The sequence below is a fragment of the Borostomias antarcticus genome (assembly GCF_949987555.1).
Source record: "Borostomias antarcticus genome assembly, chromosome: 25".
In the NCBI taxonomy this organism is placed as follows: Eukaryota; Metazoa; Chordata; class Actinopteri; order Stomiiformes; family Stomiidae; genus Borostomias; species Borostomias antarcticus.
In genome coordinates, this window is record NC_140258.1 from 10,670,357 (window position 1) to 10,696,500 (window position 26,144).

Here is a 26,144-nt window from a genome sequence, read left to right on the forward strand (position 1 = left end):
ATGACTCTCCTAAAATGTAGCGAATTAATTTATCAACTGAAAATAGTTTTCACATTTCATAGGTAGGCTTAAATATGGTGAATAGACTGATTATTTTTTCACTAGACATTTTATTTATTACTTTTCACCTCAGTATTATTTTTATTTTTTATAAGCGTAGGCTATGTGTTTTGCACTGCCATGTCTGGAGCCTTTGGCAGTGACTAAATGTATTTTGGTGTTTTCTTTATTTTTTCATATGATAAATGTGCATAACAGACGGGAGCAGGGTTCCTGGACAGAAAAGAAAAAAAGTTAATGAATATAAGTAATCAAATTCGCTATCTTCTTTTTTTTATTGAAAATCATTTCTTTAGTTAATTAGACCTTATTACTATTCTAATTGGTTGAGTTCTACATGTCTACTTCTGTAGCAGCATTATAAAGCTATTAAAGACGATCCTCTGAGGTAGGAGGGGAAAAAGCATAATCAACCAATCAATTATGATCTTTGAGATGAGCCTTCGGAACATTATCACGCTTGATCTTTTGTCCTTGCTTTCGGATGGCATATGTATTTTAAGTGGATACACCAGCCAATGTCCAATTTCCTTTTAGCCTAGGGATACAAAAGACTACTGTTTGTCTCATTAAGGCATTGTTAAAAAAAAAAGAGAAAAAAAGAAGACATTTACATGCTTTATTCCTCATTGTGGCTGTGATGATTTGTCAATTTCAGAACAAAGAATATGGATAGCAACTTGACACTGGTAACACAGCTAACGCAGGACATTGAGGACAGCTTCCAGGATGAAGAGAAAGTGGGAGAGGTGCTACTGGACTTTACAGCTGCCTACGACACTGCCTGGCACCGCGGTGTCCACCTGAAACTGATGAAAACAATACCTGATAGGCACATGGTTAAATTCATCATGGATATGCTGTCTAACTGCAGCTTCTTCCTACAGACCAGCAATGGTCAGCGAAGCAGGGTCAGAAGACTGAGAAAGGGTCTCCCAGGGGTCTGTCCTCTCACCGATGCTGTTTAACATGTATATCCATGACCCATCTAAACAACAGAGGAGCACAAAGGGAACTGGACGTGTTTGTTGACAACCAGCACCTGGAGTTCCAGCAAAGCCCCAAAGTACCTCGGCGTACAACTGGACAGGACACTGTCCTTCAAACAACACCTAGAAGAAGTGAGGGCCAAGGTGACATCAAGAGTCTCACTTATCCGATGCCTAGCTGGTACGCTGGTCTTCTCGAAACCCGAATACGGTGCCCCAGCCTGGTGTAGGAGCCCACATGTCAAAAAGGTTGATGTGCATCAGTGACCATCTTAAATACACAAACATACAGTAATAAAGCATCAGTTCTCTTGTGTCTTTTGTCACAACAAATGTCCAGTACTGTAATCATCTGTACTGTGAATAAGTTACCAGAGAACACAGTATGATGTGCATCAAACAACCAAAGTGAATCCTACTCAAAGCTGATCAGTAAAGAAGGGTACAGTATCACTTGAAAAGTGTATTTTATGAGACCAAAGTATCAGGGAAAATGGATCCATTATCAAAGGTTAAATCTAGTCCCTCATGAAAGGTCAGAAGATCCTGGAACCTCTTTATAAAGATATTAGATCTGTGCATCGTCATACTGGGTTAAAAACTAAACGTTAAATACATGTATTACACTCCCTATCCCTAACCTGAATCACAGGCCGTCCTGGAGATAAAAGATTTAAAACTAGGATTTTACCCCTCTCCGTTTTTACTCCCAATTATCAGGAACACAATGAGTGCACCCTTTCCAGTATGGGAATATTCAGAAATTGATTAAATTGCAGGGGAGATTACAATTTATCATTTCTTTTTTAGAAAGTAATGCAGCCAAATTAACTTTGAATTAAATTATGTTCGCATGGCATTACTGGAATCATCTGTGCAAATGACTTAAAATCCCAAATGGGACCTCACTCCTTTCAAAAGATATATTGTGGAGGGAGAACTTTTTTTCCAAGAAAATTACAATGAGGACTTAATACAGGTATGAATCTGAAAAATAAACAAAATGTAAGAAACTGTAAGATTCAGTGAACATTCAGCAAGTATTATAAAAGGTATTTACAGAAAAATAAACTACCATAATCATGCAATTGTATTCCTCTTTTGTCATAATACAGAAGTGACCATCATCATCTTTATCTATGTTGTCAATGATGAAACAGCCTATCACAAAGCGTAAACTCGATAGACAGGGTATAGAAATGAAATTATCCTTTGTTGTACGATTCCAAGCTTGTCATATGTCAAACAATAACATAAAAATCTCTTTATGAGAAAACACAGGGGAGGATTCTCTATTAAAGCCAAGAAAAAGAGAAGAGACATTGATGAGTAGTTTGACTGACACATTACTCAAGGGAGATACCAAGATGACGGTCGGGGGAAAGAAGTAGGGGGAGATCTGATTAGCTTGGGACTGTGAAGACGGCTTGGGAGTGTACCAAGACTAATTCAAGATTCCCAGTGAATGAGAGATTGAAAAATCAACCAAACCGCATTGCTTTATTGAAATTCAATACAGCATCTAAAGTAAATCATGCTGCTTCACACATTTTGTATTCTGTATGAACACTCAACACACACTCAACACACACAAACACACACACACACACACATACACACACACACACACACACACACACTTTTAATACATTGAAAAGGTTCTTTATCACCCTCACCATCTGGTTGAAGGAAGGACCGGAAGTGATGCCCAACTGTGTGCTCCCAGTGGGCATCATCTCATTAGCGTTACACCCTCCATACAGCCAGGTTCACCTGTGCAATCACATCCTAACTTAGAGATTTTAATGGATAGCATTATGGAAATAAAATGTCATTATCAATCAATGGGAAGTGTGAAATTCTGGATGGGCACCTGCATTATCTGTCTCTGCTGTGCCCCAGACTCACTCTATCTTCGTCAGAAGACTCGAGTTACTGTAGCTAGCTAACACAGTCTAGGGCAGCTTATATTTCTTCATTACACTGAGAGAAAATCACTGAAATGCATCCAGAATTTGATTTTGAAACCTGCAAGCTGAGAAGTTCATCTTTATTAGGCTAGAATTGATTCATTGAACTTTTTTTCAAAGAATTGTTTTGTAAGCTTACGGTAGCTATAGCTAACTAGCTAACCTGGCTTTATTTTCATTCATCCTTTGTTTATACAGGGGAATAAACTTTTTATACTTGGGTTTTAATAAAAAGCACCCTGTGATTGAACCAATATACAGTACATGAAATAAACACAGATATGAAACAAAATAAAATACAAGATTACAGTAAAGGGGCACTTGATTCAGTTGATATTATTTGAATTAAATACTTAAATTATGTGTCACTGTCAGTGTAGCTGTTTCCGTACACGGAAGACGACCCTTTTTTGTGCAAATAATATCAACTTTAAGTACAAGGTTGGGCAAATGTCATGCTGACCATTGAGAGTCCAGGAGTAAAATAGTGTAGAATGAGTGTTTGACATTGCATTATTTGATTATATTAAGTACAAAACCTTCTTATTGGCCACCTACAATGATGGTTCAACATCACTTCCTGTCACTTCTAGTCATTCTGTGTATACCATCTACAACCCTCTTTCTATCCAACTCTCTCTCTCTCTCTCTCTCTCTCTCTCTCTCTCTCTCTCTCTCTCACACACTCATTCACTCTCTCTCTCACAAACACACACGCACACACACACACACACTCACACACACACCATTCTGTACATGCTGTGGGGCATGTTTCACTTACAGAAGATGAAGCAGACAAGGAGGAAGGAAACACGCAGACATTGATTGGCTCAGACTGTTTCAGCATAATGACAGTGGTGTTGGTTTTGGATGCAGGGACAGAGTCAGGCAGAGTTATGGTGAGCACTGACATAGAGAACATGCCTTAGTTTGGCATGGCCGTCACTGTAGGGTCTCTAAACTGACCGGTATGACCCCAAGGAAGGAAGCGAGGGGTTGGATTAATGTCAGCTATGGCCGGAAGCTGCCACCACTGCATATCAGATCGCTTTACTGCATAGCAACTCGGCAGCGTCAATGTTCTATTGATTTTGGCTATGGCTGCATATACAGTACAGTCGGCCAACTCCAATACTTCGTCCTACCACGTGGTGAGAGCAACAACGACAACGGCAGCAAAGTTTTAGCGGAGCGTTTAGACTACTCCAGACCACCGTCTTTCTGTGACGTTCGCTACCAGCAAACACTGAAAAAAGCCTACATGTACTCAATTTATTTATATTAGGCTATTACTAGCCTATCCAACCATGGACCGCTCCAATGAATGTTGAATGTAATCAGTGTGCGATTTGCCGGGGAGGATTTCCATGTCTCTGCTTTTGATTCCCCCCTCTCTGATCATTCATTTTTATCGCCGGGGGGATGTGCTTTATCCCACCTTCTGGTTGTCTGTAACAGACCTACATTCATTCTAGCGTTGAATTGAATACATTGATTTCTCAAAATCGCCCCTACATGACATGGCACAGTTCCTTGAAAATAGAACATGAAGCGTCACGCATTCACCTACTCCCGACTATACTGGCAGAATCCGACTGCCCTTTGTGTGAATGTTCTCACTCAGTACAGCTTATTAGCCTAGTTGGATCTGCGCTCTTGCAGTGGTAATTGCTCCTATATGCCAAGGTAAGCTTGGTATACCAAATCCAAATAAAACTTAATTTTTGCGCCTTCTTAAGCACCAAAATCAACTTTCAGACTGTTTTTGACTTAAAGTCGCACATAAATGAAAAAAGCATTCTGTCCCATTTTGGTTCACATAATTGGTCATAGTGTTCACCTTTTCAACGATGTATGCCAAACAAATTACAATATTCTACTTTTGTTGTAATCTTATATCAATGTATATATAATATCTTACTTCCTGGAAAACGGTAGGTCACGTGCAATTACGACACCAGGTACCTTAAATTTTAGGTCAATAATCTCACGACATCCACCCTGTCAATCAAAACGTCAACTACTCTGCAGCCTCAAGTGTTGAATATCCCGCCCACTCGATAACGTTCCAATGAAATTCATCTAAACGTATGTCCCGCCCTTGCAGCCCGTTTCAGGCGGAAATACATCAAAGTACGGAAGCAAGATGTTCTCCAACTTCCCTTTCGGTGCGACTTTAAATGCGTCTTGTATTCTGCCATATCGCTTCATTTGCATCTGTGTTTACTGTTTTGGTAGTGCTCGGTCACCCCCTACAGGCCTCGTTACGGTCCGTTGACAGCGGTCTTACTAGCTCATCATTCACTTAACATTGTCCAACTGAGAAACGTTGTTTACATTATAAGCGACGACAACCAGCTTGTCAGAGAAGCCTAGTAGTCTGCACTGAAGCAGTTTACTGCCCCTATAGCAGTTCTACTGCCCCTGTAGCAGTTCTACTGCCCCTGTAGCAGTGCTCTACTGCCCCTGTAGCAGTTCTACTGCCCCTGAAGCAGTGCTCTACTGCCCCTGGTGGTTGCGGGTGGTAATATTGTTTTACCGCCACCACCACTGTCGTTATTGCTCTCATCACATTGGTGGACAAAGTTTTGCAGTTTTCTGACTGTATAAGTGTGCAAACTGACACTAACACACACACACACACACACACAAACTATGTTTTGCACACACCAGGGGTGAAGAGAGCAACAACAGGCCCTCATGGCCTTCACCCCCCCCCCCCCCCCTCCCCCCCCCCCGATCTTTGTCTCTCCTCCCCCTCTCTCACCAGACTGAGAGTGAAATGTATATTTAATGGGTTTCCAGGGAGAGAAAGCAGAAAGTTTTTATCAACTCTCCGTCGGGCTCTGCTGTGTATTGTTTTCGTGCTTCCTCTCCTCTGTTATCCTCCTTTTGCTTTCTTTCATTTGCCCTCTCTCGCACACACAGCGTCTCCTCTCCATCTGTTCCGACACACACACACACTCCTTCATTCCAGCACCTACCCCCCCCCCCCCAAGAGTCTTGTCTTTTTTTTTTTCTCTCCTGCGTCCTTCCCCTCCTTTCATTCCCTTCTTTCCTAGCATTTGGTTGGAAATGTTTGAACTCCTCAGCTTCCTAAGATGTCCCTGAAACGGAATATGAATTAGTCTCTCGCTTGCCCCTCCCCATCTGTCCTAATGCGAGAGCTGCTATAACTCCCCCCCCCCCCACCCCCCCGTGCATAAATAATAAAACAATACAAAGGAGGAGGCTGAGGGAGGCCCACCACCGAGACACATGAAAGACGCACCGAGCTCAGAGTCAAAACTTCCTCAGAGAGAGAGAGAGAGGGGGGGGGGGTTGCATGTGTGTGTGATGAAATGTTCCTCTTTCACTGTGTTCTTTTCATCCCATGTCCCATATAGTAGTTATTCTATAGGGATATTGGGACGATCCATCCTGGTGTGTAAGTAGGGGTGGTTTCTATCCTTGTATCTAAGGTGGATCTGCCCACGTCAAGCCTTTAGGCCTGTAAATGTGACAGCCTTGAGAAGAGACACCAGCATGAGTGTCCCTAAGCACAGGTGTGTGTGTGTGTGTGTGTGTGTGTGTGTGTGTGTGTGTGTGTGTGTGTGTGTGAGGTGAGGAGTAGGCCATGCTTTGAGGCCCTCAGCAATGTGTCTCATCCTACTAAGCGTGAGATCACAAAATGGCCGCCACAGGCTTGACTGAGTAGAAGCACAGGTCACAACGGTGCCAGGGGTGAATCATACACACTCAATTATCAATTATGATGATGATTCATGATGCACAACACACATCCCCACATGTACACATACAGAAATGGGCATACTACACACCACACACAAGAATCTACACACACACATACACAAACACTCATGCACGCACAAACACGCACACACACACATACCCACACCACCAATGCCAAACCTGTAGTCACACCATAATTTCCAAAGTTCCGTCTTTCTGCCATTTTGGACAGGAAATCAAACAGAAAATATTGTGCTGACTTGCTATTTATCATCCTTAGCCCTCTCCTCTCCTCCCTCAATTCTCCTCCTCTCCTTCCCTCCCTCTCTCTCACGTCTGTTTTTTATGAAGTCTGCATATGTATTAAGAGGGATTTGTTGTCCCTAGACACTAATTTGCATAAAGTGCATGCCATCATTGGTTCAAGAGCAGCAAATTATTTCCTTGGCAAGATCACACTTTCCCCCGGTTTTTATTATTTATTAATTTTGAACATGGTGCAAGCTGGGGGTTGTTAAGAGCACTTAGCCAGATATGCAAAATATCACTTTCCTTAAGCCAGCCTCTTCAATGAAGGGAGGCAAGGGGGAACAGGAGAAAGTGGAGGAATTATTGAATTAAGTGCTAGGCCAATCGTTTAACAATTCCCTAGCATCCAGTGCAGAGGCGTGTCGGTTGTGTGTGTGTGCATGTGTGTGTTCATGCGTGTGTGTGTGTGTGTCCGTGCGTGCATATGTTTAAAAGGCTACCCTTGCCGTCCACTGTGTGCCCACCCCATATAATGCTGCCCATGTTTACAGACCCTTGTACAGTAAGATGCAGACCCTCTGAAATATTATCCAACTGTTCCTCACTGAGCCTTCTCACCGCTCGCTAGCCAGCTACTTATAGGATATTCACATTTCATCACATTGAGGAGCGCAACGTGGCCCAGAAGCACATAAATAATGGGTTATGTAATTAGTATTATAAGCAAATGCACTTACACTCCTGTATAGAATACAAGAGAAGGGGATCATTTCGGAGGATTCTGTTACTTATTTACTCTATGCATATTATCGTGTGTTGTTGGACAGTTGAACTCTGTCATGCAGTTTGACAGATATTGGGCTTTGCAGTCCAGTTGTAATTAAAGAGTGTGAGGCTGAACCAGCATCACATGAGAGGGAATAAGTCTACTGAGACGGCCTGAAAGCCCCAGCAGAGACCTGTCAGCTAGTGGAACACACCTCCCTATCAATCAATCAATCAAAGCTTTATTTGTATAGCGCATTTCATACCCAGAGGCAACACAATGCGCTTTACAGAGAACAAGGGAGGTGGGCATACGTCCCACCCCTGCATATTCCAGAGGGAAGCAAGTCTAAGACCAAGTCTACCCTTCATTCCATTCAGTTTCTGATGAAAGCTGTTGATAAGTGTCCAAATCAAACCACTCATTTTGACAGGAAATGCAATGTGCCATTATTTAGAAATAATGTAATTCAGCGTGAACAATTCAGAGTCCATTGCAGTTCATGTGTTATTTCTTTTGTCTCGGCCGCGAACAATGACCTGTCATTTCAGTTAGGGCTAATATGATTAAAGCACTTTGACAAAAGACAGTGTAATTCATTTGATCATTAGGGAGTAAGCTGGGTGAAGGAGGTGGTGAGTTGGGGAGGGGCGGGTGGAGAGGTTCTTTTGACTGAATACTAATTCACCCCCCGATAGAGGAACAGACGGCAGGAGGGACTCAGATATAAAAATGTAATCGTTTTTAAAATGACAAAGATTTATGAGAGCTTCCTAAAAGCAAGTTGTTAAGTTGTAAATCTTCAGATAATAGTGGTGAATTCATGAAGTGTCAAAGAGTGATGATTCAGGATACTTATGTGACTGATAATCCACAGGATACAGGTTGGGGCTACTAGAAGAGAGAGAAAGACGTTATGTTTTTGATGGTGTCTTTTCATTGGCGATTGTGCACCGTTAGACTCATGAGCACGATTTCAATACCACACCGTTAGACTTACTCACGAGCAGGATTTCAATACCAAACAAAATAAAATACATTTAAAAAAGGCAAACATGTCCCATTTACGAGAGTACTTACTATGTGAGACGGGACATACCAGTTTTAACATTAAACCATATTGAAAGAAAGGAGAGTTCTTGTAGGTTTTAATAGTCCCCCATTATGGCAGATTGTGTACAATTACCGTCATATGTGTTTAGACACTGCCTCTCCTGAAGTCTGTTTCTCATAAGGGTTCGAACGCAGCCAGACGGTGGCATCTGAGAATTCTTTCATCTTTATGAGCGCTGGTACGTTGGCCAAGCCTCCAGCCGCTGGTAGAATACCACTTCACACGTTTGCCTATAAAGTTACACGCCCATTAGGCCACCACAGGAGAATTTTGTAATATTCACCGTCTAGACGATTAGGCGTAAGCTTCAAATAATATCAAATTCTGCCACAGACACCAAGAAATGGGTGTTAGACGGAGAACAAAAACACGATCCTGTCAGAAAGGACAGAAATGCAACTAGTATGGAAATTTAGCATTCGGGTGGCAGATTTGTCTGAAAATAAAAGAATATTCAACCTGCCACACTCTATTATTGCAAACACGAAGACTGACTACATTACATCTCCAGATGGTTAACTTAGAAAATATCTCACATCTCGTCTAAAATTGACAATGATATTTGCTTAGCGCCATACTTCTTAGTGGTTTTTGAACCACATTCACAGTCATATCTGAGTTCAATGAACTGCTACTGTAGATTGTGTTGAAACCCAGCATAGGCCATTGCTATCTTGTTGGTGTTTCCTACCTTAAGTACAATGCAGCATTTCAGACTAAACCTTAAGCCCTAAATTGTCTTTGTTAGCTCAGCAAGCATCTATGCCATGGAAAAGGACCGAACTTTCAAAAGGTTTCTGTACAAAACTTTTACAAAAGCTGTCCTTAGCTGCGAAAACCCTGCTTCTCCACCCTAAAGTACTCATGAGCCTCCTCACCTCTCTGGAGACCATGCACAATGACCAAAGTAAAAAAAAGTGCCACAACTCCACTCCACATACTGTAACAATAAAAGTTTGAGCATATAAAACCGGTCGAAAAGCCGAAGCCGAAGAAAAATGCATGTTCTAAACTGTAGTATCATTAATAACGCAGTGTCGTGGAAACAATAGCATTGTGTGGAGGAGAGATGACAAATCCTCCTCTCTTTACTCTGGGAGACTCCTCTATCTATTAATTACATTCACATCTTCATTCATTATTTTATACTATTTCTCTTTTTTTGCTGGGCCCTAATGTGATTTTTAATCAGTGATTATGGCAGTGCAATCTAATCCTGAGTGTATAAGTCTGAGGGCAGCTGGTAATCATAGCCCAGAAGACCACACTATGCCCTAGCATGGGTGAGGAGGAACACTGTACTGTAAGTGGCCCTTACATCATTGAGTTACTGTTTACAGTATTCCATAACACTGATTGTGATCATTAGGTTTATACAGACAGTTACAATGTAGTATTACATCGAGCAGATTACATCAAGGAGTACTTTTGCAATTACATATTACACATGATATCCAGCACGCACAACCTTACTTTTGTGTGTAGGTACATTGTAAAAAAAAAAAAAACTAGAGAGTAATCTACACTTAATACTATACCATGCCTTATCTGAAATAGGATAAATGGACAATTCAATTGTAAAATAACATTCTATTCTAATAATCTTAATAAATAAATAAGAATTGATCATAGACAACCATTGGGAACAGTAAATTATGGTTAAAGTTGTAGGTTGCTGTCTGCTGAGACATGATCCCTGTCTGAGAGGCAGCGCGTAGCAACAGAGCCTCAGTCTGAAACCTGGGTCTGCCAACTACACCCAACCCAGCGAGGGCACAGGATCCACGCCCAGGAACCTGGGTCTAACTACACCCAACCCAGCGAGGGCACAGGATCCACGCCCAGGAACCTGGGTCTGACTACACCCAACCCAGCGAGGGCACAGGATCCACGCCCAGGAACCTGGGTCTGACTACACCCAACCCAGCGAGGGCACAGGATCCACGCCCAGAAACCTGGGTCTAACTACACCCAACCCAGCGAGCGCACAGGATCCACGCCCAGGGTGGGATATGGGAGCGAGATGTGAGGAGAGGACTGTGTTTATCCAGTACAGCGTGTCTACAGCCTGAGACGACAGCCGTGGCATCGGGGCTCTGTGCTCTGTCTGCCTCTTCCTTCTGTCCCTCCGTCTCTCCCTCCCTCCCGCACTCCCTCCATCCCCCGGATTGGCTGAGGAGGATGGCTTCAGTGAGTCATCATGGAACTGAGATCAAAGGCAAATTAAGGCCGACGTCTATGCAAAATGTAATATGTGAACCCCCCAGCTATGGCATCATCATTGATTTTCTCTCTCTCTCTCTCTCTCTCTCTCTCTCTCTCTCTCTCTCTCTCTCTCTCTCTGTCTGTCTCTCTCTCTCTTTGCTATATCTGTCCTTTTCACTTCATTTTCATCCAAGCACAATACACAGTGTGAAATTTGAAGAAAAGGCCCCTCTACTCTTCAAAAATGTGGTAGTCTGCAGTTATGCCTGTTTGCATTTAGAGTCAATTTCATGATGTAAGTGGTCATGTTACATGAATATAGCGCGCTCTTTGGCCTGCGCTTGATTTGAAGTACAAGGGGGGGCTGCAGCAATATGTTTCTGGGAAGGGCAAAGAGTGCCTTGTAGTGCATATGAACTAGACTGGCATAATTACAGTACAAAAGGCTATACATGCAACACCTTTTTTAATCTCTGATATTGGGAGTTAGAAGGGACTATCGGATTTAAATAGAACACTTTAAGAACATGAACTTTTACAGCAGCTGCCGTCAGACTTGTCCGTTTTGATCCATATAGAATGTCTGAAATGCAGGCACAATGGTTTTTAAAACAGACTTAATGTCTCAATTGACTAAATGGATGATTGCTTCTAATGTATGTCCGTCTGCCTATCAAAGGTTCAATTTCTCTGAACTTCCTCTTACACACAAAACACTTGTAAAGTTTGGATATAGACACGTAATTCCTGCTGTCTGTCAACGACTAGGTTCCATAGAGTAAGCATTAAAAGCATTAAAGTGACACCCATGATATATCATGAATATTGGCACTGTTGGGCTTGTTTTTAGCAAAGCGACCATATCACAAGTGCCATATCACTTTTATAAAATGATTACTATACTTTGGAAGCCCTTTATTTCTATGAAATAGCATGTTTGAGACCATATACCGTACCAGTACTCTAAAACAAAATCAACAAATGTGCGCTAGATTCATAGTGTATGAAAACAGTCAACTTATATTTTCCCTCAAGTAATGCAGCCATGTAATTTAATAAACAGTGTGCATCTATCTACTCTAGCATTAACAAAACAGGTGAACGCTGTGGCTTAAACAGTAGGTGAGTGAACTCTCACACCTCTCCGCCTCCACACCTGCGTTCTGGAGAGGGAGAGAGGGAAGGAGAGACAGATGGAGAGGTCCGGGGTCACGGATGAATCTCCTTCTGAGGGGACAGGAGAGACAGCCAAAGGATAGGAAGTTACTCCTACTTTCAAAGTTGGGCTGTCACATCTTATTTGCAGCTTTTTTTATTTCGGTTATAAACATGATGTCAGGTGTTTGTGTGCGTGTGTGTGTACGTATGTATGTTTGTGTTTGCGTGCACGCGTGTGTGTGTGTGTGTATGAGTGCTAATGCTTCTGTCTGACTGTAAATCATTTTAGTCTTGTGATGGGTTAAGACCTCAGGTACAGTATGGACATACAGTAGACGTCTGTGACAAAAATGTCCCTGACGAGCTGTCACCACTCGGCACTCCACGAGGAGGACAGCTGACGTCTCTTTAGGTCATTCATGTACTATAATTGTTTATTTAGCTGTTTGTTCTGGAGCAAACTGCCCTCTAGGTTGTCCCTGCGTTTGTTTATCTTCCTCATTCTTTCTGTTGACAACATACAATCTCTTTAAGCTCATTCAATGACAGTGGGTTTTTCCACTGCGCCATCACACCGATACCATAGTACTGTTTTGCTTGACATAGTTGTGGCTTTATTTCAATATGTGTGAATGTAAGACGAAGAGGCTTATTTAGGGTCAGCTTAACCGCCGTACTGTACGGAAATATGTGTATGAAAATGACAACTACAGGGAATGTAGTCAATTCAGTACATCTGACTTAATTATAATATGGACAGGTGTCAGAATAGTACATATTTTAATGATATGTGGTGTGTGTGTGTGTGTGTGTGTGTGTGTGTGTGTGTGTGTGTGTGTGTGTGTCAGTGCTGGTATGATACATGTGCATGTTTAGTTAGCCCCACTTAATAAAGTAATTCTGCCCTGTACCACCCCATAGTCACATACACATGCACCCCCCCACACACACACACCACACACCCCACACACACACACACACACACACACACACACACACACACACACACACACACAATGCATGAGTAACGTGATTCGCCCTGCTTTGGCTTGGTCTGACGGGTACTCTACATGATTAAGAGCCATGCACTGTTGCATCAAGGACTTAAATATGTTCCTTTATTGCCAGCCAGCCTTATTTGCCTGCTCCTTAAGCCCCTTTCTGCATCTCCAACATGTCTTAAGTACCTCCAGGCATCTGAGAACTCACTTCTGAAATGTCCACTTATAGAGCATATCAAATGTCAGAGGGAATCTAGTTTCCCACCAAAAGTGAGGTATTTTTTCCTCTACTCAAAGCCTGACAAGTTTACGTCAGATTCACCTAATACACTTCTTTTAAGCACTCGCACCCTTAAGACTAATCATTATGTACTTCAGCGAATCAGCAATCCACATATGTGGACGTTTAGAGGCAACGCCTGTCCAGACATTTTCTGGGTAATAAGTAGGGATAAAGTAAAAAGTGAGGAGGTAAATAAAAGATGTGTCTGCATTCAAACTGCTTGACCCCTACATTTAGAGCATACTGTGGGTATCAGCAGGATTCTGACACAACTATGTAGTGTGTGTGTGTGTGTGTGTGTGTGTGTGTGTGTGTGTGTGCGTGAACTGACATGCATGCGTCTGCACATGCACGTATGCACATATATAAGTGTCAGGCTCCTATGTTTGGCTGCCGAGCTATTTTTTTATGCAAAAGTTTTCATCTCCCTGGACTTCTACAGACTTCTCTCTCTCTCTCTCTCTCTCTCTCTCTCTCTCTCTCTCTCTCTCTCTCTCTAACTTCACCCTCTCTCCTTTGCACACATGGCAGAGCATCTTCCAGCATATATGGTGTGGAGTGAGATGGGGGACTGGAGCAATGCAAGCATCTGTTCTGGGCTTTTGTGTTCAAAAGATTCAATTAAAAAATAATTACCAAAAGATTAGTAGTAGTCCAGTACGACTGTGCTGTTTGAATTGATGTTTCCTTTTCATCTGGTTTAATAATAGAATGCTTTCTTAATTAAAGAAAAGAAGGGGAAGGGCTGCCTCAGTACTGCCTGTCTGAAGACATTTGTTTGATGTCGAAAAATTAAATATATATATTTTTTGATCTAACAAATTAATTTTTCTCCACTCTTATTCCTTTTTTTTTTCACCGCGGGAGATAAAGACAATTTAATTTAGATACCAATGGCGAGAACAAACCATTTCCTTGGCTTTGGTCAAACCAACAAGCTTTAAGACGGAAACCCCGAACAATTAATTGGCGCGGTGTTCCGGGTGTGTGCGTGAGCGGGCGCGGGCGCGCGGGGGGGCGAACGTGACTGCACATACGCGCGGCCGAATCACGGCCCCCGGAGGAAGCGGAAATATCCTCGCGTAGAAGTGACCTTCGCAGCGGTGGGCATCGATACGGTAGTACGGTAGAGCTTACAGCGTCCCTGTGACTGTATGTAAACACAGCATGGGGCGCCTCCGCTGCACCCCCCCCCGCTGCACCCCCCCCCGCGCTCCAAGTAGCCTTATGTCTGGTTATATATGGCTCTGTGATTGGTCCGAGTAAAAGAAGATGATGTCCTCACACAGTATAAGGTCTTTGTCCCTGCTTTATTCGTTACTAATGCACACAAGTAACGTTTCGTCCACAATGGCTTCTTCAGATTCTGTGATTGGTCCGCCCTTCTGTCTTCATGAAGAGGGTGAAGGAGGAATGTCTCGCAGACATCGGTCAGTGTTCCTGTTTGGTTGGGTGTGTGAGGGGATGAGTGTCGGGGGGGACTTGGGGTGAGGCTTTAGCGGTGAGGAGCAAGAGCAAAGAGCGCCGGACAGAAGGGGAGGGAGGGAGAGAGAGAAAGAGAGAGGGAGATAGAGAGAGAGACAGAGAGAGAGAAAGAGAGAGAGAGAGAGTTGTCATTGACTCAGTGTCCCTATGGCTTTGTTCCTGCCATGCTCTGCAGCACAGGGCTGATCTGCCCTCCCGGCTAGAAGCATCTCACACACACACACACACACACATCCTAACCCCCCCCCTGCCAACATTGGAGTCTGGCCTGTCAGCCTTGCCCGTACCTGTCAGCTGCTGACCACTTCATCTGAGACCCCCGGAGAGAGACCACCGGAGAAAACACCAGCCACCAGAGAGAGACCACTGACCAGGCTCTGACCCCCCACAACCCAGCTGGGAGGACTCACACACACACACACACACACACACACACACACACACACACACCGCACAGCACACTATCTGCCTGTCTGTCTGTCTGTCTGTCTGTCTGTCTGTCTGCCTGTCTGTCTGTCTGTCTGTCTGTCTGTCTGTCTGCCTGTCTGTCTGTCTGCCTGTCTGTCTGTCTGTCTGTCTGTCTGTCTGTCTGTCTGCCTGTCTGTCTGTCTGTCTGTCTGTCTGTCTGTCTGTCTGTCTGCCTGTCTGTCTGTCTGCCTGTCTTTCTGTCTGTCTGTCTGTCTGTCTGTCTGCCTGTCTGTCTGTCTGTCTGTCTGTCTGCCTGTCTGTCTGTCTGTCTGTCTGCCTGTCTGTCTGTCTGTCTGTCTGTCAGTACACCCTTCTGTCCGTCGTGGGACCGAGAAATGCCGGCACAGTCATTAACAAGCAGCCGATAACCTTGTTTGTTCTGAGTATCAGGGAATCATGACTGAGAACTGAGAGAGAATGATGGTGTGTTTGTTCCTACTCTCCGTGAAGGGGCTATGAAAAAGAAAAAGAGAAAAAAGAGAACTGATCTGGTTGTGAAAGGCTAGCAGGGGAGGATTAGAATTCACTGGAAGCGAAGCAGAATGCTGTCATTGTTTACCTTGTGCTTTATGTAGACCCGCATTGGCAGGAGCGCCGTCTTAACAACCCATTGATTCTTATTTAGGAGTGTGGAGGCTGAACTAAGAGGGTCGTAAATGTGGATTTAAGACTGAGGTTCTCGGAGATAACTCTCTCTCTCTCTTTCTCCCTCTGTCTGTCTGTTTGTATGTCTGTCTCTCTCTCTCTCTCTCTCTACCTCTGACTCTACCTCTCTTTCTTTCTCTCTTCCTCTCTGACTCTACCTCTCTTTCTCTTTCTCCCCCTTTTTCTCTTTCTGCCTCTTCCTCTCTCCCTCTCTGACTCTACCTCTCTCTCTCTCTCTCTCTCTCTCCCTCTCGCTCTTTTTCTCCCCCTCTTTCTGCATCTCTCTCCCTATCTGACTCTACCCCCCCCCTCTCTCTCTCTCACTCTCTATCTATCTATCTATCTATCTCTCTCTCTCTCTCTCTCTCTCTCTCTCTCTCTCTCTCTCGCTCTCTATCTCTCTCTCTCTCTCATGGAAATCAGTTAATATTTTTACTGGAATATTGATAATGAAGAGCATTACTCACAAGTTGTTTGTATGTGTCACAGTTCCCCCCAAATTGTCCTTGTTCTGAAAATGAAACAACAGCAAAGATAATTTCTGTCACACATGTCATAGATGGGAATCTCACACTGCAGTTGTTGAAGCAGTTATTGTCAAGTTTTCAACATCAAGACCAATGAACCGATGCAATGCCAGTATGATTCTCAGTCTCATTTCGCAAAACGTTGATTCTAGTATACTAAACTGTGATCATAGCAAAGCTAAACAATTCAAATGATACATTTTTGGTCTGTAGTGAGAGAAATGTCAATAAAGCTATGCTCTTTTGCAATTTCAGAAACAGGACGTATTATGATACTATTAAACGTAATATACTGTAGCTCAGCATTTAATCTAAATGTGTTATTGCTATCCATAGTTATCATGCATACAGTACAGATTCCACCTAAAGCTAACCATTTACAGGTATTTTCTTGCTTTTGTTCTGTTTGGGCAATCGTTCATAAGTCCCATTTACTCTTCTTCTCCATCACAATGAGATTCATTGTAGAACATTTCTTAATGACAGACAAGTAAAAGTCAGCCGCCATGTAAAATAAGAGCGACTAGACCTGTCTCTGATTTAATTGCAGCACAGAACATTAACCGGTACTTCAATAAGAGTCCACTCAAACTAAAGGATGGCAACGTAAATTAAAATAAATCGGAAGAATAAAATGCACTTGGAACTGTCTCTCTCTCCCCCTCTCTCTTTCTCTCTCCCCCTCTCTCTATCTCCCTCCCTCTCTCTCTCTCTCTCTCTCTCCTCCTCCCTCTCTCTCTCTCTCTCTCCCCCCTCTCTCTTTCTCTCTCCCCCTCTCTCTACCTCCCTCCCTCTCTCTCTCTCTCTCCTCCTCCCTCTCTCTCTCTCTCTCCCCCTCCCTCTCTCTCTCTCTCTCTCCCCCTCCCTCTCTTTCTCTCTCTCTCTACATATTCAAGGCGACAACTGTTGGCGGAAGAGGGGGGAAGAGAAAATATATTAATTAAGCCGGGATTCTGCATTGACTCTGCCTTGTACATAAGACAAAAGGTTAAGTAAATGCCAGGGCGGCAGTGTCACTTCAAACAATGAGTATTAGCTTTGGAATCATTAATGTCTGCAGAGAAAACATAGTCCAATTGGACTCCTGATTGCTAGCCGGTGTGAGGGCCAGGGCTATTTCATTTCAATCTGTGGTTAAATTAGCCGGATACGGCAGGTTGAAAACACACAATTACCAGCGCTAGACAGGGCATGAGGGACCAGGGGCCCGCGAAGCAAGTGTTAGACTGTGACGGGGATGGGATTGGAAGAGCAACTTTTTCAAATGAAATTATCAGCAAATCACAGGAGTGTCCCTAGAGACACGCCCCTGTCCTGACCTCCGCCATTTTTTGGTCACCTGCCTATTTACTGTAGGTACAGTAGCGAGAACGAAACACATAAATCCTTCAGAACGTGTGTATTTACTGTATGAAGAATTTACTGGAAAACATTGAACAGGACTGGAGACATAATACTGCTGCATCAATTCAGGCATTGATAGACATAAAACTAGATTATATCAGAATTGCAGTTGATGTCACAGTATGCGTCAAACAGTGTCAATCTTTTTATAAGGGGGTACCGTATAGTAGTTGAATGTCCAGTTCACCCCCACCCCCCCATATAATACACACACACGGCACGCGTGCGCTCACACACACACACACACACACACACACACACACACACACACACACACAAACACAAGAAAAGAAAGAAAGAAAGAAAGAAAGAAAGAAAGAAAGAAAGAAAGAAAGAAAGAAAGAAAGAAAGAAAGAAAGAAAGAAAGAAAAAGAAAGAAAGCAGGCTGAGACACTAGCAATATGGTATATGTCTTCTTTGTATTGAGAGAAATGATTGCTAAAGTGCTTGAGCACCGCTGAGAAGCCCTGTTTAGAACATATGGTGTTTTAATTCCAGTTTGTCTCATCTGGATAACTCCAGCCATGAGAATCCCCACCACCATCAGGGAAATATCCGCAGCACCAGAATACTTAACTACAAAGGGCTTCAATTTCCACCCTAATGGGCATTTTTTCCCCCACTTTTATTCTGTGGATTTATTAAACAGAGACCGGCACTATTTCTGTTTATATTCCCTCACTTATTTGTTTTTCCCGCTTCCCATATTTTGTGTTGATTTCCCACTTAGAGACACCTATGAAGTGGACTTCCTAGGAAAACACATAGCATGTGAGCACACACACACACACACACACACACACACACACACACACACACACACACACACACACAATAGCTCGCTCACATCTGACACCTACTGTAGCACACCACCAGCTCCGTGAGTGTGTTTGTGGCTGTTCATTTTTAATCGTGTGACATCTTTTGTGCTGGTTGACAGCTAGCAATAAGTGACTAATAAGTCCAGCGCTGCCGCTATCCTGCTGGGCTGCATGGTCTCTGTAGACAGACACGCACATGCACACACACACACACACGCATACACACTTACATACCCAAAAGAACACACACACACACATGCACACATACAGTATACACACTCACTTACAGTGCCACCACACATACGTACATCACAACACACACGCGCACGCACACACATGCACACACACACACACACACACACACACTAACACCAGACTAATCATCCTGCCATCTCACACTCCGCTGGCGATCACCACTACGCCATACTGCCATCATGGGCCAATTAACTGGCCATATTTCTGTCTGGCAGTCTACTGTAACTGGATGGACAGTCAGCAAGGAAGCAGCAGCACTGTTTGGGTTTCTGCACTGGATTTTGCAGCCAATTTGAGGTTTAGCCTCGGCATAATAGCAGTCAAATATGATTAGCATGGCATAGCGGGCTCAATTGAGCCTCTTTGGCCTGTAATAACAGTATGATCCTTTGGATATCTGTTTGTCCATGCTAACACAGACTAACAATAAGTGACTGACATGCTTCCATACTGTAACAGCGTGTAAAGCCCATACGTTTCGGCATGCCCAGAGTGGGATTTGAATACTTTTTAGCCAGCTACGCCGATGAAAAGCTAGCTCTTCATCGATGAAAGGCTAACTTTTCATCTGCGAGGGTGGACACTGTTTGTACTGGGGGAGCGAGTTTAACCAACAGATCATTACCTACTCAGGAAGGACTCACGAGGACTTATACTCTGTTTTCTTCTTGATTTAACTGTTACGGTACATTTGACAAAGGTCTGATATTTCCTCTTTTATAAGGCCATGCATATTATGAAAATATATTTCCACAACCTCATCTATTAGAAGTAATATTAAAGGTGGGGTAGGTAGTTTGACGTCAACAAGGCCTCCGATTGGTCATCTTTTTCAAAAGAACCCGCCCCTCCCTCATGTCAATCATGATGTAGTCCCTCCCTCCAAACATGACTGGTAGGTGTGGCGAGATAGAGACCCTGATTGGTCAATACGTTCGGGCGCGGTGCATTCTTTGAATCCAAAATACAGAGGCAGCGGTAAACACGGAGATCCAAGTTTATTCTCAGAGCAATTGTTACTGAAAGCTAAAATTATATTATGCTAATTTTATCAAATAAAGCCAAAAGCAAACTACCTATCCCACCTTTAAGAAAGCACTAGCTGATTGTATGAAGCAATGATTGACAGTTCTGAGCAGCATTCTGATAGGACATTAATAAGTAATACTAGTCTCTCAATAAGATGGGTATGACGAAATGTGTGAAACTGTCATGTCACTACTTTGTGTGTAGCGTGATGAGGCACACAAATAAAGGAATGGGGGTTAGAGATATAACAGCATGTGGAAAGGAACAGACACCCAAACCTTTTGTGATCCCAATGGTGCTAGGGCACTCAGGCTCACACACACACACACACACACACACACACACACACACACACACACACACACCTCTCTGCAGGATTCAAGGCCAAAAACACAACACCCCGACGGCAGGTGGAAAGCAGCGGAGGTCCGACCAGTGGGACTCAGTTCCATGTGAATGGAAGAATGGAAAATGGAGAGTCAGAATTCTCTAGATCGTTCATGGTGCTGAAAAAGAGAAATTGTTCAGAAGTGTGACCCGACTCAGATCAAGTCAGAGCAGCGTGAATATCCCCTCTTTATGATAATGATCTTATGCTGTGTTCACACCGGGCGCGGCGAGAAAATTCGCGCCGCCCAGTTCGCCCAATCTCGCCGCGGGATCAATGCGAATCCGCCGCAGAAAGTTCAAAAAATTGAACTTTTGCGAATGTCGCCGCGCGGCGGATCCTGGCCGTCGCGCCGCCGAGTTCTGCAATTCGCGTCGCCCGTGCCGCCCGCCGCCCAGTTCGCGCGAATTGTATTGACTTTCTATGTAAACTCGCCGCGCCGCAGGAAAAATTCACGCCCGGTGTGAACACAGCATTATGCTAAATTGTGTCCGGCTCCGGCAAGTGAGTGGTCAGGAGCGGTCAGCCGACCACCAGGTTGGTGTGTTACTGTACATGTACAGTAGTGTTCCTACAGTAACCAGCCTACTACCACTGCTGGTACCTATAGCAGCTAATTCTTAAATGACATTGTGAGTGTGTCTGTGTGCCTGCATCATTCTGTATGCCTTTGCGTCTGCGTGTTGGACATAAAACAAACATGCCATCCACACATTTCGGGGGAAAACCAAAAAAATAACGCTATTTATTAATTATTTATTTATTTATTCCGCGAGACCTCACGTTACATCACGGCGGCAATTACAGCATTTTGCCGATTCTCCGCCGGCATTGTCTGCCTCTAATGTAGCAGCTGTTCCTGGTTTTGTGTGGTGATGTTTGTAGGTTAAATACTGTGTTTAGGATAATGGGAGCGGTGCAGTAGTGTCTCGGGGGGTTATGGGTAAAGGGCTGGAGGGCATTCTTTCACTTTCAGGATGTGAGGAATGTGATAGGGAAAAACGGAGAAAAAAATACTCTAATAAACAGAGAATTTGGACAGGAGCAGATTCAGCCCCCCAACACAACCCAGCTCCACTCCCCGGGATGGAGGCATGCATGGGCATGTGTGATCAGTGGTGGGTATTTTAAGACAAGCGGGGTCCTGAACCCTAATCCTTGGACAGATAACAAAGCCCACTACCCAGCTGCCACGCTCAGCCCCCTTCGGCTGGCCCGGACCCGAGAGGAGGGTCCCAAGACAATGCCTCCTCCATCACCCCCAGGACAAATATCTAGACAGCAATATTTTACGCTCCACTGCTCTGACCAAGGCGGGCGAGAGACAGCCAGGGAGAAAGAGAGAGAGAGAGAGACACACACAGAAAGAGAAGAGACAAACACAGAGGAAAAAGACAGTGAGATAGAACGTAATGGAGGGATAGAAAGAAAGAAAGAAAGAAAGAAAGAAAGAAAGAAAGAAAGAAAGAAAGAAAGAAAGGAAGGAAGAAAGAAAGAAAGAAAGAAAGAAAGAAAGAAAGAAAGAAAGAAAGAAAGAAAGAAAGAAAGAAAGAAAGAAAGAAAGAAAGAAAGAGATGGAGAGACATAGCAAAAGAGAGATAGAGAGAGGGTGATAAGAAGAGAGAGAGATGAAAATAGAAAGGGGGGAGAATTGAGACCAAGAGATGGAGAGGGAGAGAGAGAGAGAGAGGGGGAAGGACAAGTAAAGCAAAGGGCAAGAGGATAGTCAGACAGGCAGAGTGATAGATGGGAAGAAAGAGGCAGAGAGAGAGAGAGAGAGAGAGAGATACAAGAAGAAGAGAAGCAAGGCTATAGAGTGGTCTCTGAGTGATTATTCTAATTCACTACCTGATGTAAATCTAAATGAAGTGACATCAGGGGCTAGCGGACAGACACAACACCCCCCCCCCCCCCCCCCCCCACCCCCCACACACACCTCCATTGGCAAGTTCCTCTCTCTCCCTCTCACACCCAGTAATTTGAGACATCTGAGTGGGTAACCTTAGCAACACCACACACAGCAGGGACCACCGGAGGTATTATTTTGTTTTGTATTGCTTTCTGGGAGGAAACAGGGAGAGAGGTGGGGTGGGGGGGTGGTGGGGGGGTGTGAGGGGTTAGAGTGTCCATGTAGGCTCTGTGACAAATGGTGTCCGAGCATATTCCCACCAGGGTGCGGTGGCACAGGATTACAATGGCATCAAAACTATAGAGACATGGCGGAGAGCTTTCAAATGGGCCAAATGTATCGTTTGCTAAGAACATTCAAAGAATTTGATTGCATGGTTTGAAAGAGATCAGAATTAGCTCACACTAGTATTGCTACGACTGATTTCCAGCTTTTTATGTGCATATTTAGTTTAGGGATGCCACGGTTCTCTGTATAATATTGTTCTGTGTGGTACACCATCCACGGTTCAATGTGCACTTGTGAATTGTGGATTTTCGGTTGACTTTCCATGCGTTTCTTACTGACGAAATGGAGAAAGCCTCTCCCTGTGACTAAATAATCACACAGGATTTCCTGCTGCAAAAGACTGGTTGCACTGCTAGCAACGAGCACGGTCGGTCAGCAAACTGTGCTGCTGTCATTCACTCCACTCCAGAAATGTCTCTTCCTGATAACAAACAAACAACTTTTATTGTCATACAGTGGTTTCACACACACACAGTGATGGGGCGTCAACGCCAAAAAACACACACGCTACGTGCCGCCCTGTATGACGATAAAAGTTGTTTGTTGATAATTAGGAACAGTGAAAATGCTTCTTAGATGAATATCTTAATCTTATTGCAAGTTGGAAACGGGGTTGGATAGATAAAAAGTGCAAGATGTTTATATAAACTAAATAGAAAATCAATTTTCTTAATTTCTCCAATAGGCCTACTGTTCATTTTCACCAGGCGCACCACAGCTATCTTCATTGCGATGATGCACATTTTGCAAATTGATTACTATATCAGTAGTCAAGGCTAAGAGGCACTTTTATATTTGGAAGTATTTAGCTTATTTCAGCACAAAATCATCACTATGAATTCTGTGAAGCGTCACACTGAAATTCATGCTAATTAATGGATTGTGGAAGAGTTCCATTCATCCGGAGTATCTTACAACTTCACAACAATTGAGAAACATGCTGTACAAGTGGGGTAAGCTGGTAAGGGCGCTAATTTTTATAAATAAAAATAACATAACATAACAAGGGCGCTAACGGAGACCCTCCCATTGAGGAGGAATTGCATCACTATCGTCAAAATTAGCAACTCAGTTTTAAATCGACATCCGGCGTTAGATTTGAAAACCGGAATTGTTTCAAGGACAGTTCAAGCTACAAATTAAGCTAGCCTACATTGTTATTACCAGTAAAAAAGTGTCGTTGTCATGTCATCCCTTGAAAGGTTGACAATACCATCCTTTCCACTAGTATGTGTAGGACAAACATATACATATGAGATACTGTATGTCAGCATGTACGGTCTCACATACATGGGACAAAATATGTCTTATATGAAACTGACTGCTTCCATATTAAAGATCTTAAATTAAGTTAACTTAATGTGTCTTTCCTTTATGTGTGTGTGTGTGTGTGTGTGTGTGTGTGTGTGTGTGTGTGTGTGTGTGTGTGTGTGTGTGTGTGTGTGTGTGTGTGTGTGTGCGCGTGACTGGCAAGGTGTGAGCCCCTGTTGACTCCCTGAGCAAAAGTGCTTGGCTCGGGGCTAAGTGATCACTAGCCACGGACAACGCTAGCCTTCATTAGGATCAATGGCCAACTGTCCTTTAGCCTTCACACCACCAAGCGAACCATCTAGATCACGCAGCATTTGACCAGGACGGTGCAATGGTTGACTTAGGGAGACTGACCCGTTTCTCCTAAAAACAAGCATAGCGCTCGCCTGTTGGTAGTCCCTTACTACCCACACACTCCACATACCACATTACTCTGACTTCACATACCATGACCCCTTGAGATTCTTTGTTGGTTAAGGCCAGCCAAGCCTCAAATGAACATACACTACACCATATCAGATCTTAAAGGATCATTATAGACTGTTTTCCTTGACCACTTTGACCTTTGCAATCTCCAAGTTATTCCCATCACTGATGGACCTAGAGACCCAGAAGCATCTTAAATGACTCAACTCTGCCCTCTACCTCCCCCACCTCCACCCGTGTCCCCCGCTGCAGGCAAAACAAGCAAACATCGATTAGACTTGGATGAGAACGGGTTCGTTTGCTCGAATAGACTCGCGTTTTCGTCTGTCTGTTTTATCATCGACTGCGACTCCATGTCAAAAGGACGCTGGTGGGAGTGACATTCCCTTTTCAGCAAGGTTTCAGGCGATACTGTACATATAGCTTAAATTGCACATAAGGGAACATTTTAAACAATGTTTAGTGTGCTGGCATCTGCTTCAATGTCAAGATGTTAGCATCAACTGTTTGGCGATCTCTGTCTGATTCGGACCAGTTTGCATTGCGAACTCTGAAGCGAAAAGCACTCAGTAAAAGTGGCGGTAAGAGAGGAGAGGAGGGTAGTACTACCTACAACCTTACATTCCCATATCATTCCAGTTATAGCATTTAAGACTAGCGAGTTTCACTTAGAACGTTTTTTTTTTTTCCTTTCCTGCATGTGCAATACAACTAGGTATCTATATCGTCACGATGCTGTCAGCAGTGATTAAAAACAAGTCCCTACAATAACAAGCCCCAATTAATTGAAACATGGTGGATGATTTAGTTGATAAGATGGTTGACAACATGACAGCATCCAGATCATTCCATCAGGCAGTTGGGTTGGCATGGTGCAGTGTGGGTAAGGGGTGTGGGTACGGCGGGTGCCATCTGGCAGTCATGTCTCATACCCATCCATGCTCGTCCCTCTGTGTTAGATCAGAACCGCCAGATCACAGATCCAGATCACTGCACACATATCTCTCTCTCTCTCTGTCTCTGTATCTCACACGCGTGTGCATGCGCGCACACACACACACACACACACACACACACACACACACACACACACACACACACACACACACTCACAGGGTACAGTACATCCGAGCCCACTTAGGTCTGTGTGTCTATGTGTCAATCAAACTTGGTTGTTTATCATCATCGTATCATTATCTTTTCTTCATATCTATGCATACTTTAACCAAATACTGAACATATAGTTAGTTACAGGCCAGTGATGAGAGAATCTGAATCAGAATTCATTTGATTGCCATTGTAGTATGGGGAGGGGGGGGTCAGAGGGGGACAGGAGCCTTGTTGATTAAGATGGTGGCCGTGGGGAAGAAGTTGCATCTGTGGCGTGCGGTCGTGGTCTACTGTAGTGGCAGAGTGTACTGCGGTGGTAGAGTACCAGATGGTAATGGAGGAGGTGATCAGTGTTTTTGGCAGTCTGAACTTCTTCTGCTGTCTCAGGCAGTACTTTGTCTGCTGTGCATTCTTCGCGAGCTGGTGTTTAGTTCCCGTTTGAGGGCCCGGGAGATGACGGCGCCCAGGAAACGGAAGATGTTCACAGTGGTGACTGGGGAGCCATTCAGCATTCAGGGTCATGGGGAGGAGGAAGGGGGTGGAGGGGGCTG